We start from the raw sequence: 19,258 nt of genomic DNA, 5'->3' as shown, positions 1-19,258 counted from the left end.
AGGTACTTACCCTTTTTCAGACAATTTTCTAATCTGCAAAATGGTAATATTAACATCGTCCCAGTTTACCTCAGAGGCTTTGTTGTTGAAATTGTATAATTCGTGAAACTGTTTAATATCAAACACTATACAAATGCAAAGTGCTATTACCAGTAGGTATTTGAAACTGAACAGTTGTAGATTTTAAAATGTTGTGCCATCCTGTGTTAGCATATTTCTTCAGATTGGACAACCTGAAGCCATTTGTGCTCTACAGATGAAGGGACTGGGGAAGCATAATTTAAATCCCTCCCTGGCTAGGTGCAGTGGCTCATGCCTGTAATCCCAGCACTTTGGGGTGCCAAGGCAGGAGGACTGCTTGAGGCCAGGAGTTTGAGACCAGCCTGGGCAACAGAGCAAGGCCCCCTTTAAAAACTTGGCCAGGTGGCCGGGCGCAGTGGTTCATGCCTACAATCCCAGCACTTTGGGAGGCTGAGGCAGGCGGATCACTTGAGGTCAGGAGTTCGAAACCAGCCTGGCCAACATGGTGAAACCCCGTCTCTACTAAAAATACAAAACAATTAGCCAGGTGTGGTGGCTCACGCCTGTCATCCCAGCTACTTGGGAGGCTGAGGCAAGAGAACTGCTTGAACAGGCGAGGTGGAGGTTGCAGTGAGCCAAAATCACGCCACTGCACTCCAGCCTGGGTGACAGAGAAAGACTCTGTCAGAAAAAAGAAAGAAAGAAAGAAAGAAAATTAGCCAGGTATGGTGGTGTGCACCTATAGTTTTAGCTATAGCTGAGGCAGGAGGATCACTAGTTGCAGGCTGTAGTGAGTTTTGATCATACCACTGCACTCCAGCTTGAGCAAGAGAGCTAGATCCTGTCTCTAAAACAAACAAACAAACAAATAAATAAATAAATACAAAATAAATCCTTCCCCCACCCCAGGTCCCATCTCACTTCACGCATCACCCTGATTTTCATGCATCCAAGGAATATATTATCAAGGGCCAATATATCCTGGTGCTTGGAATTACTACAGTGAAACAGACTGACCTTGTGTTCATGGAGTTTACAGATTAGTGGAGTATTCGTAGACAAGAAAATAGTAACTTCGGCATAGGCTGATGAATGCTGTGGCGGGGTAAATACAGGGTGCCATGGGGCTCTCATGTGGTCCCCTTCAGGTTTGGATGCTCATTGATGGGTTCTTTGACTGTGAATGGCTACGATGATGACACAGTGAAGAACAGGGAGGATGGCTGGAGATTGGACAAGGGAAAGGGGAGGGTGTTCTAGGCAGAGGGAAGCACACTGGTTCCATCCCAGGGGCAAGAAAAAGCAATGAAACTACTTTTTTTTATTTTGAATCCCTAGATCACTTCGAAAATCTGCTTCCTGTTGTTGCCTAGGACAGGCTAGGCATGAGCTCAGCATGGCAGACATTGCAATCAGTTCTAAGATGATCTCCTTCCCTGCCTCAAGCTCCCTGTCCCCTCCTCTGCGCTGGCCTTTCCCCCTCATTTCCTGGCCTGTTCTGTTGCAGAGCTAGCACTCTGAAGAGATGGAAAGAGGCTTTCCTCTTTTGAAGCAGCAACATTATTAACAGAGAAGGAAAAGTCTCCCATGAGCTATGGCAAAATCCTGTAGATTGGTTTATGAATCAATGTAGCTTAGGCTAAAGCAACCTAATTTCCTGAAAGCCACTCCATGGCTTTAGGCTTCCAGAGGGGCATAAAGCTTGTATGATATTTACTTTTAGTTAAAATTAAGTGGAAATGGAAAAAACCTAAAGAGGAATTCTTTTGAGAGGGCATATCATTAATTAAAAAAAAATTAAAGGCTACAAAGCAATATGGACAGATTATATTGCATTAAAGAAGTTCTGGGAGTATATATACATCAAGGTGTTCAATTTATAACTATCTCCAAATAATTGGGTTTCATGTGATTTTTAACACCCTTTTTACTGTGAAATATAACATACATTCGGGAAAGTGCATGATATAGAAAAGTACAACTCAATACCATTTTATAAAGTAAACATTCACATAACCATGACTCAAGTCAAGAAATAGAACAGAGCTGGGCATGATGGCGCATGCCTGTAATCGCAACACTTTGGGAGGTCAAAGCAGGAGAATTGCTTGAGCCCAGGAGTTGGAGACCAGCCTGAGCAACATAGCAAGACCTCTGCTTCTACGAAAAGTTTAAAAATTAGCTGGACATGGTGGCATGCGCCTATATAGTCCCAGCTACTTGGGAGGTAGAGGCAGGAGGATCACTTGAGCATAGGAAGTTGAGGCTGCAGTGAGCCGTGATCACACCATTGCACTCCAGCCTGGGCGACAGAGCAAGACCTTGCTTTTATTGTTTCAACACCTAAGTGTATAGGGCTAAATACTATATATTTTTTCTACTCTTTGAACTTTAAGTACGTATATGGAAGCATATGATTTTTTGCCTCTCACCATTTTTTGTTTTTTGTTCTTTTTTTGAGATAGAGTTTTGCTCTTATCATCCAGGCTGGAGTTCAAAGGCGCGATCTCGATTCACTGCAACTTCCGCCTCCCAGGTTCAAGTGATTCTCCTGCCTCAGCCTCCAGAGTAGCTGGGATTACGGGCACCCACCACCACGCTTGGCTAATTTTTGTATTTTTGGCAGAGATGGGGTTTCAACATGTTGGCCAGGCTGGCCTCGAACTCCTGACCTCAGGAGATCCTCCTGCCTCAGTTTCCTAAAGTGCAGGGATTACGGGCATGAGCCACCATGTCTGGCCCATTTAATTTTTAAGTTGCATCCATGTTGTGAGAGTACTGTGGTTCATTTGTTTTCAGTGCTGTATAGTATTCCAAGTTTGGATATATGACATTTTATTTATCTTCTCTACTGTTGATATTTTGACTTGTTTTCAGTTTAGGGTTGTTATGAATAGAGTTGCTGTTCTTCTGGTTCTCATGTGTACCTATTTCTCTTGGATATTACCCAGGGGTGGAAATCCAGATCACTGAATATGCGTGTCTTCAACTTCAGTAGATAATGCCAAACAGTTAACCAAGAAGAATAATTGCAATGAGCATTCCCTGGATCCAGGCATGAGAGTTTCCACTGCCCTACCATGGGGTTTGGTGTCATTTTTTTTTCCTGAACTTGTCTTAATTTTCGGTTTTCCTCAATATCTATTAGTTTAGTTATGCAAAAATGCTGTATATTTTTTTGAGAAAGTCTTGCTCTGTCACCCAGGCTGGAGTACAGTGGTGCAATCTCTGCTCACCGCAACCTCCACCTCCCAGGTTCAAGCAATTCTCCTGCCTCAGCCTCCCAAGAAGCTGGATGACAGGCACCCACCACCATGCCCCGCTAATTTTTGTATTTTTAATAGAGACAGGGTTTCACCATGTTGGCCAGGCTGGTCTCAAACTCCTGATCTCGAGTGATCTGTCCATCTCAGCCTCCCAAAGTACTGGGATTATAGGCATGAGCCACCGCGCCCAGCCCTATTCTAATGTTTTAGAATAGCATTATTCTAAATGCATTGTCACAAAGTGAACACACCTCTGTGACCACCACCCAGGTTAAGATAGAACTTTCTAGCACCCTAGAAGCCATCATCATGTCCCATTCTAATCCTAATCCTCTCTCTTCATCAAAGGTAAACAAGTATAATTAGTGTAACATGATTGATTAGTTTTTCATATTTTTTAATTTTGTACAAATGGAACAGTATAGCAAGCCTTCTTTTATGTCTTGCCTCTTTTGTATTTTCCAACATTGTGAGATTACTTTGCATTGTTGTACGGAGAGGAATTTTTTCATTTGTTTCTTTTCTCACCACAAGGAGGAAATTTTGGCCTCAGGGTGCTGACCTGCTCAACACTCTTCAATTCATGGATGTTACTAACCAGTGCTACACAAGGATGAGAACATTGTAGAGCCATTTGTACTTCAGTGGTTTTCTGCTGTGTGAGTACTTCGTGCTGGGGTTGGACAGGCTGCAGGAAGAGTGGGTGCAATACCTCCAAGCCACCCCCTGGCTTTCATAATGGCAACTCCATTTGAAATGGTCTCTCAGTGATATGGGATGCTTTCTTTCTTTTCTTATCCACCTAAAATGCAAAACTGCATTACATCCTCAGGCCGCATGCTTTTATGTAAAGCAGAGCTGTCAGTGGATTTTACTGAAAAGTTGATTTATTTCTGAAGCTCATGGGAGTCTAAGGATAAGACTGGCATCTGGCCACAGGGAGGGAGCCTTTGACCTAGAAGCTGAGACAGCTTCAAAGCTGTGCTGGCACGTCAGGGAACAGGGCACTTGTAGTAAAAATCCTGGCCTCAAAACTTTCTAGGGGAAAAATCCTAAAGCTGTCCTCCAAAAGGAAAGGTAAAATCAATAGCTTATGTTTTTTACTCTTTCAAATAAACAATGTTTAACTGTTCTACACAAAACAATTGTTTAAATCTAGCGTTTGTTTTTATGTCAACAGAGTTTGAACTCTCAAAATGGAATCTTGATATCAATCTATTTTTTTAAATCAGCCCTCATTTGGCAACTCTCTGAAAAGCTGTGTGAATGTGTAGTAAACGTAATTTTTTTTTTCCTGAGGCCTTGAGCTGTAATTATTAAAGCTTCAAATGTCCCCAGTGATCTTAGCTAGATAATCAAATTTGGATCATAGGAATGAAATAACCTAAAGTGTGCCTTCATTACTGCTCTACTGAAAATAATTCACTTAAGATAATTCTTACCCTCCTCCACCCCCATTCCATTACTAGATCATGGAGATAGACAGTGAATTTCTTTTTTTTAATTTTTTTTATTATACTTTAAGTTTTAGGGTACACGTGCAGGTTTGTTACATATGTATACATGTGCCATGTTGGTGTGCTGCACCTATTACCTCATCATTTAACATTAGGTGTATCTCCTAATGCTATCCCTCCCCCCTCCCCCTACCCCACAACAGGCCCCGGTGTGTGATGTTCCCCTTCCTGTGTCCATGTGTTCTCATTGTTCAATTCCCACCTATGAGTGAGAACATGGGGTGTTTGGTTTTTTGTTCTTGCGATAGTTTGCTGAGAATGATGGTTTCCAGCTTCATCCATGTCCCTACGAAGGACATGAACTCATCAGTTTTTATGGCTGCATAGTATCCCATGGTGTATATGTGCCACATTTTGATGCAAAAATCCTCAATAAAATACTGGCAAACCAAATCCAGCAGCACATCAAAAAGCTTATCCACCATGATCAAGTAGACAGTAAATTCCTAAGAATATTCAAAATGATCAAATTAATTCTCAAAACAAAGAATTCCATGTGTATATCTAACAAGTATAATTTTTTACCACCATAAAAATAGGATAAGGCGAGGTGTAATGGTTCAGGCCTGTAATCCCAACACTTAGGGAAGCCAAGGCAGGGGGACTGCTTGAGCCCAGGAGTTTGAGACCTACCTGGGCAACAACAGTGAGACCCCCATCTCTGCAAAAAAGAAAAAAAATTAGCGGGGTGTGATGGTGCACACCTGTAGTCCCAGCTACTTGAGAGGCTGAGGCAGGAAGTTTGCTTGAGTCCAGGAGGTTGAGGCTGTAGTGAGCCATGCTCATGCCCCTGCACTCCAGCCTGGGGGACAGAGTGAGACACTGTCTCAAAAAGAACAACAACAACAAAAATAGCATAAAATGTTGCTGAAATTATGTGCAAAACAACAAAGCAAAATGCTGACTAAAATTGCAAAATTTGAGACCTTACTGCCAAACCAGCTATTGAGGAGCTTACTGATTAACTTTCTAGAAAACAGGAAAGAACACTTTTTAAAATAGCTGATTGAGAAGAGTTTTTATTAATGAACTACATATGTATCCACTGGAAAAGTTATCTATGAATATATATGTTATTTTGAACAAGAATATATTTAGTCTGGTAGAAACTTAAACTATGTGAAATCAAGATTTCATCAAATTGAGCAGTGCTAAAGTGTTTTTGTTATCCTTTCTTTTACTAAAAAGATAAAAATCCCCTTTCCTCCCACTTACCTCTCTCTCCAAAAGAGGCTGGAAGAAGTTCCTAGACCAGGAAGGCACTGGGTAGGAAGTAATTGTGTAAGTCTCCCTGTCTCCTCTGCCAATGCTTTTTAATTCTTATCTACCAATCTTCCCTGCTATTTCATGAAAAGAGGATCCCAGCTGTGCCAAATAGTGTGGTAGCTATATAATCTAGAAACAATCCACAGGGGGTTAGGACAGAAATTAACAAATCTATTTTAGCTTGAAATCTTACTTGTAAAGAATATCAACCAGTTTCCCAAACATCTACAGACCAGACAGAAATGCCATCATCTCACTTTATAAGAACCCAAGTGTGCGGGCTGCCATGATCAAAATCTTCTAGAATTGGATTTTGCTCATCACAGCAGTGTCCACCTTCTATGAGGACTAGAGGAGAACAAACACAGGACTGGGAGGGAGATGTCTTAGGTTCCAGTACTGAATTTGCCACAGACTAGTTGTATGATCTTTGCCAATTTCCTGCAACTCTTTGGCCCAGATTCCTGTCTATAAAATGAAAAAAAAAATTGAACTAGATTCTGTAAGGATCTTTCCAGTTCTAATAAAATGGCATTATATAGCTATATTTTCACATGATAATTAATAGGCCACCCTCTCCTCATTATCCTGCATCCAGTTAGATTCATTGACACTTGTGGGTTTTTTTTGCAGATGCACTGAGAGATGGTGTTGGGGTTGGGAACCTAACTCATTCCTGGTACCAATCACTGGTCACTTCTCAGATGTGGAGTCAACTGAATGTGCTTTTGTGTCCTACCTCTTTAGGTTCTTGTAGAGCAACCTCATACCAAAAGTATGAGGAAGACTAGGTGAAGAGATCTGGCTGCCATGTGTGTTTGTGATGTTCCCTGGAGGACTCAGGATTCATAAATCAATGGACCTCACTCTCTTTAATCTTTGGGAGTTATATGCATAGTGTCAACATTTAATAATTATAACCAGGGCTCGGGGGGCAATTTGAGATAGTATGTTGCAAAACATCACCAATGAGACCTGACATGTGAGAGAATTTTCCTGCACTAAGAATGACAGCAGATGCCACATTGAGGAGCTGCAAACTGGGAGCAAATCCACTCCATCCTACTATGAGCCCTTCCTGTTTTGTCAGCTAGCATGGTTTCCTAAATCTCAAATTGCAGCAGAACTGTTCTGCAATTCCATGGCTAGCTATTTCGGGAGCCTAACACAGCAGGACAAATGTGCACAAGTCCACACAGTAAGACAGAAGAATTAAAAATGTATTTACCATCTGTTGGTAGTTTCCTTGCGGGTCTCTTTTCTTTTCCTCTCCTGCAGCCACAAATAGGGTCTTCTCACTTCCTTCCAACTTCAGAGAGCTGGGTTCTCTTCACATCTCTGCAAATGCAGGGCTTGGTTTTTTTTTTTCTCTCTTCCTTTTTCCTTCTTCAAATTTCCCAGACTGTTGAACTCTGGTCTATTTCAGCTTCTAGAATCATTTCCCTCAAATACAAAGTGGAGTGAGGCTGTGAAGAGGTTATAGTGTTTTGCACATCTTGTGTGGCCAGGCTACTTTCAGACACTATGCTTCGATTCTGGTCACAGAGGACTCTGGGAAGCTTGTGGGTAGAACAGGAGAAGTTCAGCCCAGAGTAACTGAAGGAAATTAAGTCATTAAATGAGCCTTGAGAATTCATGTTGGCCCTTTACAATCTCCTTCGTCCTTACCGTAATGGGATACTTTAGACAGGACTTTAATAGGAAAGGGTTCTAGGGATTCAAGCATGAACTTCAAGTGAGAATCATTTCCAGCCCATGTAGCAGCATGAGTAAAAATTATAAGCTGGAATAGAGTTCTGTTAGTTGGGAGACCACTTAGGTTGATCTGAAGCCAATTCGCTTATGGAGAAATACTCAGTTCTCAATGAGCATCACTAGCTTTAATTTCTGGGATACAGGTGTTATTCACAATTCATGTATAATCCAAAAACTAGAGATTGGATTAAAAATCGTCCCTTAGCCAAAACATTGCAATGCAGTGTTATGACTGTAACTGTCCTATTTCATTCAGGTAATGACTTGTTAACAATTCTCAGGCTGCATAGGTGGATAACTTCACTTTGAAACCAGTGCTGGGTGACCCTGAACTTTGGGCAGGTCCTTTAAACTCCAAGCCTCAGTTTAATCACCCAATAAGTGAGAATCATGATCTCTATCTCACAGTATCATCATGGGGATGAAATGAAATGACATCTGCAAAGCCTGAGTGTGAGACTCAGTTCATTCCAACTCAGCTTTAATAGTCATGTCAGACACTAACGCAAGGGTCAAGTAAAGAGAACATGTATTATACCATAGTGTGGACCAGATGGATTAGTTTTGGATTAGCTCCTAATGAGATAATCATTGTGTTGGGGGCTGATAGAACTTTGCACATAGTAGGTTCTGGAAAACATTATTGATTAATTCATTTAATAGTCAATGCCTATTTAGTGGGTGTCTATCATGTGCCAAGAACTATTCTAGATGAATGAGCCAGACCAAAAAAAAAAATCTCTGCCCTCCTGACAATAAACAAACAAACAAAGTAGATGACATAGAATGTTATAAAGCAACACATTTATGGGATAAATGAGCAGGGCAAGGTGGATCGGGAAAGTGAGGGAGTAGAATTTTTAGTAGGGTGTTCACAGCAGGCCTCACTAGGAGGTTGATTCTTAGAAAAAATAACCTGAAGAAGATGAAGGAGTGAGCCATGTGAACACAAGAGGGAAAAGCATTCCAAGTCGAGGGAACAGCTAATACAAAGGCCCTGAGGCAAGAGAGCAGCTGGCTTATTTGAGGACCAGCAAAGAGGACAGTGAGGCTGGCAGTGTGGGAGCAAGGACAGGGATAGATGAGATCAGAAAAGTTGAGGACCTGATCGAGGCCAGCCTTGTAGGCCATGAAGGGCTTTTACTTGACCTTGGGGGAGCCCTTGGTCTCTGAGCAGAGCTGTGGCATCAACCTAATGCAGGCAGTAGACTGGTGTGGGCTGGTAATTGGGGAAGCAAGGGCCAATTTAGGAGGCTGTCGTAGTAACCCTGACGAAGGACAGTGGTGGTTTAACTCCAGTGGTAGCAGTCCCAGGGTTGAAAAATGGTCAGATTCTGGATATGTTTTGAAGGTAGATTTAATTGGATTTTTGGCAAATTGGATGTGGGGTCTGACGAGAGAGTCAAGATACTGCCAACGGTTCTGGGCTTAAACAGGTGGAAAGATGGAGTTGCCATTTTCTGAGATTTGCATGTAAGAACTGCTTTATCCATCTCAAGAGGACTTCCTTTGTATTCTGGCTTGAGTGTGAGGCCTCCCCTTCCACTCGCTCAGGGAAACTTCCTGAAACAAATGAGCTTCTCGTTTTTTTTTTTGAAAAAGGAGAATCAGAAAGACCAAGGTCTTCATAAGCACTTTGATAACACTCAAATATACAGTAAAAGAAAGCCAAACAATTAGCATTGTATTTCCTCAATATCAAATTAATTTAGTTTTTGGGTCTCTTCTTCACCCCAACCCCACCCACATGCTGGAAGACTACTTCTGAAGAGGGAAGCTGCTGGTGCATCGGGCGCCCAGCAGAGGGAGCTGAGGAGGGCTGAGGAGGACGCCGACACCAGCTGACGCCCCGTGCAGGAGTGTAATGTACTTGTGCTCTCTGAGGCCTGGAGCCAGAAGCCAGATGTTTTTCTGGGATGACGAGGAGGCGGTTCTAGAACTCTGTAAGTTTTCTATTCCATTAGACCTTTTCTTTGTTTATTGGTATTGTCATAGGTGCAAGACCAAAAGTACATCCAGAACAGATTACCTAGGAGTATCTGCAGCAGGAAGAGGTAGGGCCATATATGTAAATAAAGAGAAGAAAGGAGAATCCAACAGACCTGGAATCATGGATCTCATAAGGAGGGTGCATTCGTCTCCTAGGGTGGCTATAACAAAGTACCACAAACTGGGTGGCTTAAAACAACAGGTATCTATTCCCTCCCAGTTCTGGAAGTTAGAAGTCTGAAATCAAGGTGTCAACAGGGCCATCCTTTCTCTAAATGCTCTAGGAGAGGAGGCTTCCTTGCCTCTTCTAGCTTCTGGTGGTTGCTAGCAATCCCTGGCATTCCCTGGCTTGTGGCAGCATATCGCCAGTCTCTGCCTTGTCTTCACATGGTCATCTACCCTGTGTCTCCTCTGTTTCTGTGTCTTCTCTTATGAGGACAACAGTTGCATTGGATTTAGGGTCCACCCTAAAACAGTAAAATCTCATCCTAACTAATTACATCTGCAAAAATCCTACTCCCAAATAAGGCTACACTCATAGTTACTGGGGTTAGGCCTTCGATGTATCTTTTGGGGTCACAATTCCACTCATAACAGAGGGCAGTGGAAAGTTACATGAAGAACTGATCAGTGGAGGGGAGTCACATAATTGGAGCATAAACAAAGGAAGCGCAGTTGCACGCTGAAACTGTAAGGGAGGTCAAATGGGTTTGGGAGTAGCAGGAAGTATTCAAGTAAGAGAGCTCCCACTTAGGATACTCTCTCCATCTGTGCTTATGGCCCTGTTTTTTTCGGTTAGAGGTTTAAAAAAATATTGTATAAATAAAAAGAATAAGAAAATAGCACTTCTCTGACTCACACATTGGGCAGAGCCGCAGACTCCTGTGATAATCAAGAAAGACTTCACAGAAGTGTTGATGCTTGAGCCGGATCTCAAAAGCATGAGGATAAAATCTCCATGCAAAAAAAAAAAAAAAAAAAGGAGAGAGGAGGAGAAGAAAGGGCTTTCCATATAGAAGGTATATGCACACGCATAATGTTATTTAAATGATATCTCCTTCACCTCTTTAGGTAGGGAGTAAAGTCTTTAAAAGACAAGGCTCTTGTTGTCTATTTAACCTGTATTACTCAGACACAGTATTTAAACAATGAAGGGGCAAAAATGTTTCTGGTTTTAATAAATGCACAAATAAGCACATGATAACCTGGAAGAACACTAGGGGCATATATCAGGAGGAGTTAATTATTGGACACATTTGCCAAAGCACAAATATGGAAACCCCACCCTCAGCCAGATCTGGAGAAATCAAAGAGTTGAATGTGGTATAAATTCCTTTGCCCTGATTGCATAAGGAGATCTGCCAACATTTTTCCCTCTGATATATTCCTTTCTGCACAAAGGGTCGAACTGGGTTCTTAAAAACCCAATCATGAACTAAGATATGCAATTCTGAATCACCATTGTGATCTAGGAAAATTAACTCCTCGCTGATCTTCCCAGATAAGCACCCAAGCTTGTTGCCTCCAAGATCTGCATCAGGGTCTGGCTAGTTTCTGTCTTAGAGCAACTCCCCTTTTTTGGCATAAGAATGTACAGGATGCCAGCGAAGTTCACACTGGGTCGTCTAAGTCTCTTTAAAGGCCTGATGATTCATTGCTGGGGGTTGGGGTGAGAAGGTAGTGAGGGGAAAGGAAGTGCTAAGCCAAGGGGCGGAGCAATATAATTATGAAATTGACAGCAGGAAAAGCTAGCCCTGGGAGTGAAGGGTTCACGTGTTCTTACTCCTGGTACTCAAGCTACAACTTTTAAACTGGAATAGGTGTGGGGAGTTAGGAAACATATCCTGTAATTTGATTGGCTCTCAGAGGAAATGCATCCAGTGCCTCATATATTTGTAATAACTATGATGTATCGATTTTCTTGACCCATTTATGGTTGCAATTTTTTGAATTTTTGCAATCAGACCTTGGCGATGACCTTGAGCAGTAGGATATAAATAACTCCCACATGCTTAGTGTTCCGATAATGGAACACTAGGCATAAATATTAACATCTGACAAAGAAGAAAAGCTCTCTCATGACAGTGCAGTTAGCAGAATAAAAATTTGGCTGTAGTGGTATGAGTGAATAATTTGTCTTCTTCTACTTGATTTACTTGTATTCTAGCTGACAGGGTCTTCCATTCTGTGCATTCATTTTGTACTTAAAAAGGGATTGTTTGTAATGTACGGTTTAAGTCTGAGTGCTATTATTCTGCTCTGTCAGAAAGCATCTGTGGCAGTAGCCATCGTTTTATGCCTGTGTCTCAGACACAAAGCAAATCAGTATCTTCAGTCGCCAGTCTTGAGAGCTTCCCAGATCTCCCAGCAGTTAAACTTTGGAGAGGCCTGACAGAGAGGGGTTCTGCAAATATCAAACTGCCTGACAACCCTCACTGAAACCCTGACACAGGCCGTTTCCTTGGTGAATTCTAGTTATTTATGTCAAAAAGCAAAGTTCGCCAATGCATTTTTCTCTAACTCTCCCTCTTCCGGGGTAAACTTGGTAAATTCCTCATAAAATAATTTTCTTAAACTCTGACCCTCATTCAGATCAGCTTCTCCTGGCCAATATTGACTCAAGAAAAATAAAGTAACTAAGAGAGCTTATAGCCACATATTTTAATGTCATCAAGTTAGAACAACAAAGAACACTGCTTCACTCCTTCCATAAAAATTTGATGTTTATTTTTGCAGCCTGTTGTTGCCCATGATCTTATTCCGAAGGCACCCTCAGCTTAACATGCACAACCCATCAGCTGCCACTACCTTCAGTTCAAAAAATGGTGGTTCTGGCTTTGATTTAAATTTGGAAAATGTAGTTCTTTTGAGGAAACAAAATGCCAAGTTGTTAATGAAATGCTTTTAATAAATTTCCAAATGCTCCTGGCCAATACCAAACAAAGTTCAACTCATTCATTCTAAGCCTCAAAATGTTGTCTGTTTTCTTTCCATGTAAGAAGAGCTATGTTCTTTAGATGACTAAGATCATAAATTATGATACTTGCCTTACATTCAATCTTGGTCACAGCTGCATTGATGAAAATTTATCTAGGTCTTGCTTGCAAAATAAATAATGATGGTTAAAAATAATATTATTTCTTTTCAGAGTATCCTATGGTACTAAATATATTAGAAAGTGTTTTTTTTTTAAACAGATTTCCTTTTGATGGCCTTGATGTTTTTTAGTTAAGCAACAAATTATATAATTTTCATTATCAATGTCCAAAGCCATCTGTCACTAGAAAGTATCGGCCCCAAACCATTTAGCCACGAGCAGCAAAACCAGCTGTAACTCTAGGATGCTTGTGCTTGTGCTTTCGAAAACAGAGCATAGGTTTTCCATCAGCCTCCCAGGGTGACAAGGTACTAGAGCTTGAGAAGATTGAGTCACAGATAAGCCTAACAAATTTTTGTTTTGCAGGCCTGTAACAGATCTACCAGTGAGATCACGCATTCACCGACAGTCTACTCTCAGTGATCATTATAACAGAGTACGATAAGTTCTGTGTTACACAGTGTAAGGGGGGAACATGGGGAAGGCAGAAAAATAAGTTATTTACCATACCACTGCAGGGAGCCATGCTGGGAGTCTAAGGTCTTAAACTGGGTTCTTAGAACCAATTCCTGTGCCTCCTCAGCCCCAATATCTGTATCAGTGTTGTTTATTAGAAATGAAATATATAACCCTTCCACACATGTGATATGAAACTTTATAGTAGCCACATTAAGAAAAGTAAAAAGAGGCTGGGCGTGGTGGTTCACACCTATAATCCCAGCACTTAGGGAGGCCAAGGCCCAGGAGTTCAATAGCAGCCTGGGTAACATGGTGAAACTCCGTCTCTGCAAAAGACACAAAAATTAGCTGGGTGTAGTGGCGCATGCCTGTGGTCCCAGCTACTCAGGGGCTGAGGTAGGAGGATCACTTGAGCCCAGGAGGTGGAGGTTGCAGTGAGCAGAGACTACACTACTGCACTGCACTGCAGCCTGGGTGACAGACCTAGACCCTGTCTCAAAAAAAAAAGTAAAAAGAAACAGGTAAAATGAAGTTTAATAATATATTTTTTAACCCAATATACACTATTAAAAAATAACCCAATATTTTCAACATTTAATCAATGTAAAAATGGAGATATTACATGTGTGTATATATAATACATAAAATTAATAATATAAGAATAATGAATAATATATATTATATGTAAAATATGTATTTTTTATACCAAGTTTTTAAAATCTGAGGAATATTTCACACTTACAGCACATGTTAATTTGGACTAATCACACATTTCAAGTGCTCAGTAGACATAGTGGATAGTGAAGACCTAAAGTACCTTTTTTTCTTTGTTTTTAATTGTAGACAGAGTCTTATTTCAGAGGTGGGTACTATGAAATCACAGACTGTTGGCAGATGTTTGAGTACAATGACTTTAATTTCACTCTTGACTAATGCTAATGTCATTTTCATTCCCAGGAAGCCTGTCTTGCTACAGTTTGGTGGAGGGTCAAGAAAGATGATTCAGAAGTATGTCTTTTAAGAGTCTTGGTGACACGCACAGAGCCCAGTGACTTTAGTCTGGGTGTGGTGAGCTGACCTCAGAGTCTATTGTGTGAGTGTTTTTCACTTTTGTTTTGAGTTTGTTTTACTTTTCTGGTCTCCCCAGCCTTATTTGTGAGTGCAATCTAAGGAAAGTATATTTGTTTTGCAAGCACACTATGGTTTGCTCAGATTTTTAAATGACATATGTAGGATTACACCCTCTTTATTCTGTCAGTGTTTCCATTAAAAATTCAAACTTTCTGGGATTTATTACACAGCCATAACAAATTGCTCCAGGCAGAAACTTGGCAAACCCTCTTTAGTGTGGGAGAAAAATTCTTTTCAGCATTTTAGAAAAGATAAAAATAAATAAATGTTTACCAACTCAACTTACTCATTTGATTTTGTGATAGGGAAGACATTCAAATAAAATACACATTATATCTTCACATTTGTTTGTCGTACAAATTTGAAATATTAATATTAGCTTATAAGTCAACTTTTGCTCAAGAGTTGTACAACTGTCCCCCCCCGCCTCTCAAATTTTTAATGATTCTAATGTTTGATTCTCATATTTGGAAGTCTGATTGCTATGATTCTGGCAGGTGCTGGATCGCATCAACTATGAATCTTTGTGTTTCAACGTGGTAAAAATTAACAGTTTTCCAAAGGTAAGATCTGTTCTGCTCTGATCTCCTTGCACACTAAGATGTCTTACTCAATTTTATATTCTCAAGTCTTAGCTATTGTAGATGCAGAATAAGTGACTGCTTGTAAATAAATAATAAATATATAAACATATTATCTAAGAATAACTTTGAAAAACCTTTAAAACTGTAAAAAATGCTCTGGATCTTTAGTCTGTATAATTTCCCTCATTTATGAATACCTCAAAGCACTACTGAAACAATTAAATGACTCAATGTTATGAAAGCACGATGTGGTTCCATAACTTTTTGGATACTTGGCTTTTACCAAGTATGTTATCTGCTTCAAGGGAGTTTTTGAGGATGCAATATGGAAGAGTAGTGAAAAGTATGAAATACTACGTAGGTATAACTGAAACCTAAATCCTCACCACTGCAAGCATTAAGGAGAAACCCCTAAAATTATTCTGAGTGTAAACACAGCAAAAGGCGCATGGACCTTAACCAACATGTATGACACCAAATGAAATTAAGTTACCTGATGTAGGGTCCAGTGAACTGACTCTGTTTTTAGATAAACAGGAGCTACTCTTAGGGGTGCCTGATTCTGTGTTATCTTTGTTTTTGAGTAAAGCTAAGGCATCTTAGGGTTGCCTGATTCCGTGTTGTGTTATCTTTGTTTTTGAGCAAAGCTAAGGCATCTTTTTCACTTTTGAGGTCCACTTTCTTTTAAGAATTCAAGCCTAAAACTCTAAAGAAGTTTATCTTTATTTTATTCAACTTTCAATCTGTTCAGTTACATAGTTGTTATGACCTGGTAAGCCTATCTGTGTTTGCTCAGTTGATTTGCTTCATTTTGAACTACATAACAGGCTACTTCCAATGAAAACATATACTACAATTTAAAATCCGTCATGATTTGGAGAGACCTGTGCACTGGTTTTATTAAGCACTCTTGTGCTCCCTCTGCTGCCATGAAGAAAATGTTCATGTTCAAGACCCCAGTACATTCCTCAGCAGAGCATTCTCTTTTGGCAATAATGATGCAGATGTGTGCACTTACAGTGCAGTAGTATTTATCCAAAGCATATAACATAATAATTTTTCATTGAAAAGCACAAATTAATAAGGGCTGTACTTACTAAAAAGGAGCAAAAAAGAAATAAATAGAGGAATTAACTTCTGCACCTGTGCCCAAATTTATTTAGGTTGATCCCTGTGGTATAGACCAGTGTTCTTCACATGATAATGTGTTTAGGAATCACCCAGGGGCCTGGTTCAAAGGCAGATTCTGATTTGGTATGTCTGGGGTAGAACCCTTGACTCTGAATGTCTAAAAAGCTCCCAAGTGCTGCTGTGGCGACTTTGAAAACTACACTTTAAGTAAGGGTGTAATATGTAATTATATAATATATACTTGCTGGCCCATTTAACACCTTCAAGAGTAGATACCACCAAAACAGTAAAATAGATATGTGATTACAATTATTTTTCATGGTATTTAAGCAATCTATGACACAGGATACGAGTCAAGCTCATCAGGCCTTATTTATCGATTTCCTGTAATTTCAAAGGTTGACTTATACTTTTACAAACATAACACCAGCCTTATGAGTAGGACTATAGTACTATATATTTGCCTACTAGCTTCTTGGAAGCTCTGCCCTTTTTCATTGAGTTTTTATTTGCACGAGAAAGTCTTGTTTCTAAAGAACCAGTGCTTGTTATTTGTGATTATACATTTAATATTTTGCCATCTGAAAACAAAATATTTCAGTACTAAAGGTAATGAGACGGTTTCATGAGTATGGTGTTTATGTTGGATCTTGCAGGAAGAAATAGTTACAGATTTTGGTGGCAGTTTATGGCTTTAAACTTAATGGCTAAGAAAGTAAATGACACATTTCTTATTAATTGTTTTTACCATTTGGGTAATATACATATTTAGCTTCCTTGAGGGAACATTTAAATTAATTGACTAACTGTAATCTGAATTATGTGTTTTAATTTAAGGTTGTTAAAATCACGTAAATTAACTGCTTGTGCCAACGTAAAATTACAATATTAGCTTTTTTTTTAACTGAAAATTATCTAAATGTAAGATGTCTAAAAATAGAGTGGAGGTGGATTGGACAGTTTGCAGATTATGAGTTGGAATAAAAACATCGCAGTTAAGCCAAAAACATGGCAACCAATATTTTCTGTTATAAAAATATTTGAGATGAATTTAGTTTTTATGAAAGCTGTCTGAAACTGAAATGAATAGCAGAAGCTTTCTGTTTATTCACAGTCCAGTAATAATAATACCTGCAGCACAAAGCATACGTCTTTTCTATACAAAGCCAACAAGCTTCTGCTCCTTTCTGAAGTCGTCTTTGCCAAGCAGGGTGTTGGGGGCGGGGGTGAGGATAGGGGTAAGGGGACATTTTACCCGGTTATGCTCTTACGTACTAACTTTCACCTTGACAAAGCTTGTCAACGAAAACAAAACCAGTCAGAGCCTTTTCAGGAAACTGATGTTAACTGTCCACTAGAGGCTGTAATGAGACCAACAATGTCACTTTAGACCAACCCGAGGTTTAAACCGTAACAATAATCGATTTTTAAATGGAAAAAAAAAAGTTGTAGAAATCAGTAAGAGTGAACACTAGTAGTTATACTTAAATAGCCACATATATGTGCATGGTATTTCAAAAATGTGAGAAAAAAATATCTCCGGGGCTCTGCACCTTCCTCGCTCGTATGTTTATTTTTATTTATGAAGCACGTAGGCTCTTGCAGGCCAGAGTTGTGTAAAAACTGACACTTTTTTTTGGTCATCCTGTGCCCTGCCTCAGTTGGTGACTAACCGTTAGGTCATAAGTAAACTCAGCCAAAAGATCTCTCAAATACAGCTTACGGTCAAGATTGGTGGCTTTCAGAAAGAAACTTACGCGAAGGGATCATGTTTCCAGACACTTAGTTCTACGCACCTGAAGAAGGTCAAATGTCGCCCGACACCTACCGGCCTTCCAGAATCATCTGCAACAAGAACGCCGCACTGAGCGCCCTTAGTCTGGAGGCGCCTCCTAGTCCTCCAGGTGCCACACCTGTTGGCAAGGTGCACCCATCCGAAGAAGATTCCTTCGCGTGGAGGTCACACCTGGCGGCGAGACAGGCGGAGGGGCGGGGTGGTGGGAGTCGGAGACCGCACTGAAACCCTGAGTCCAGATTTAAGTTCCTCGTCGATTCTCGAGAACTGCCATTTGATGCTCCGGTTGCTTTCTCTGTCTCCTACACTGGTTACCTCATTTCCGATTAAATTAATGATCCGAAATTAGCTGCGAGAGGAGTGCGCGGGTCTCCTTTCCAGGCTAGAGCGGAGTAGTTCCATATCAAAGCCGATTTCCGGACCTGCGTGCGAAGAGAGAAAGAGGGCAGGGTCGGGCGGTCGCCAGCGTTCGCCGGCAGGAAAGGTGAGGGTACCTGTGCAGTCGGGGGACCCCTTGAAACTTTCCGGAGTTGCACGCAGAGGCAATCCCCGCGGCCCCCAGGCCTGGGTTCCGGAACGCCGAAGCGACGCCGGTTTGCGGCTTAACGTGCAGCTGCTGATCAGAGTGAGCCCTCTCAGATGCTGCTCCGAGCGCCTGGGACCAAGGACACGTCGGGATTAGAATTGGCCGACCTCCCCTCCCCACTGGGGTGTTGCATCGGCTCCCAGCTGAAGCCTGACAGCCCTTGGGGGAGTCCCCCAGGTTGCCTGAGTAGCGCCCCGTTGTCGTTCAGTCCCCTCCAACTAGGTGCAGGGACCCAGGGAGGCGCGCGAGGACCGACCCGTCACCGCTCAAATTACCTCATCGCCCAGCTCCCCGCCCCCTTCCCAAACCTGGAAGGAACCTTGCCCTCCGATCCTCGTCTCCCCTCCCCCGCACCCCATCCCGAGCCACTCTTTGAGAAAGATGCCCGCCTCCCCGGGCGGCGCGCAGCGAAGGGTTAAGGGCGCGGGCCGGCCGCCGCGCGGTGCGCTCGCCGTGCTCTGTGCGGCTCGCCGGGCCGCCCGCCAGAGGGTGCCCCCCACCCCCATGAAGTCGGATCCTTGAGCTGCGGCGGCGGCAGCCAACTGCTCCATATTTGGCTTCTATTACACATTTACATACTGGAGCGAGCGAGCGAGCGAGCGCGAGAGAGCGCGAGGGAGGGAGGGCGGGCGGGCGGAGGGAGGAGGGAGGGGAGGGGAGC

General features: G+C 41.6%; 2 long non-coding RNA genes across 3 annotated transcripts; one reads left to right on the top strand and one right to left on the bottom strand.

Annotated features, from left to right (window-relative positions):
- Nucleotides 1-4,777: 4,777 nt before the first annotated feature.
- LOC134810272 (uncharacterized) lies at nt 4,778-19,088 on the bottom strand. Of its 2 annotated transcripts, none has more exons than XR_010157910.1 (5): nt 18,506-19,088; nt 18,013-18,433; nt 7,299-7,629; nt 6,020-6,199; nt 4,778-5,250 (listed from the first exon to the last, which is right to left on the bottom strand). It is a non-coding gene; the product is annotated as an uncharacterized LOC134810272 (long non-coding RNA). The 2 variants fall into 2 exon arrangements; XR_010157911.1 differs by having other exon boundaries at nt 7,299-7,536.
- LOC134810275 (uncharacterized) lies at nt 9,680-14,417 on the top strand. The gene is made up of 3 exons (XR_010157918.1): nt 9,680-9,768; nt 13,278-13,347; nt 14,328-14,417. It is a non-coding gene; the product is annotated as an uncharacterized LOC134810275 (long non-coding RNA).
- Nucleotides 19,089-19,258: the final 170 nt, after the last annotated feature.

This window comes from Pan troglodytes, chromosome 5, assembly GCF_028858775.2.
Source record: "Pan troglodytes isolate AG18354 chromosome 5, NHGRI_mPanTro3-v2.0_pri, whole genome shotgun sequence".
NCBI classification, from domain to species: Eukaryota; Metazoa; Chordata; class Mammalia; order Primates; family Hominidae; genus Pan; species Pan troglodytes.
This window is presented reverse-complemented; position numbering and strand designations above follow the sequence as displayed.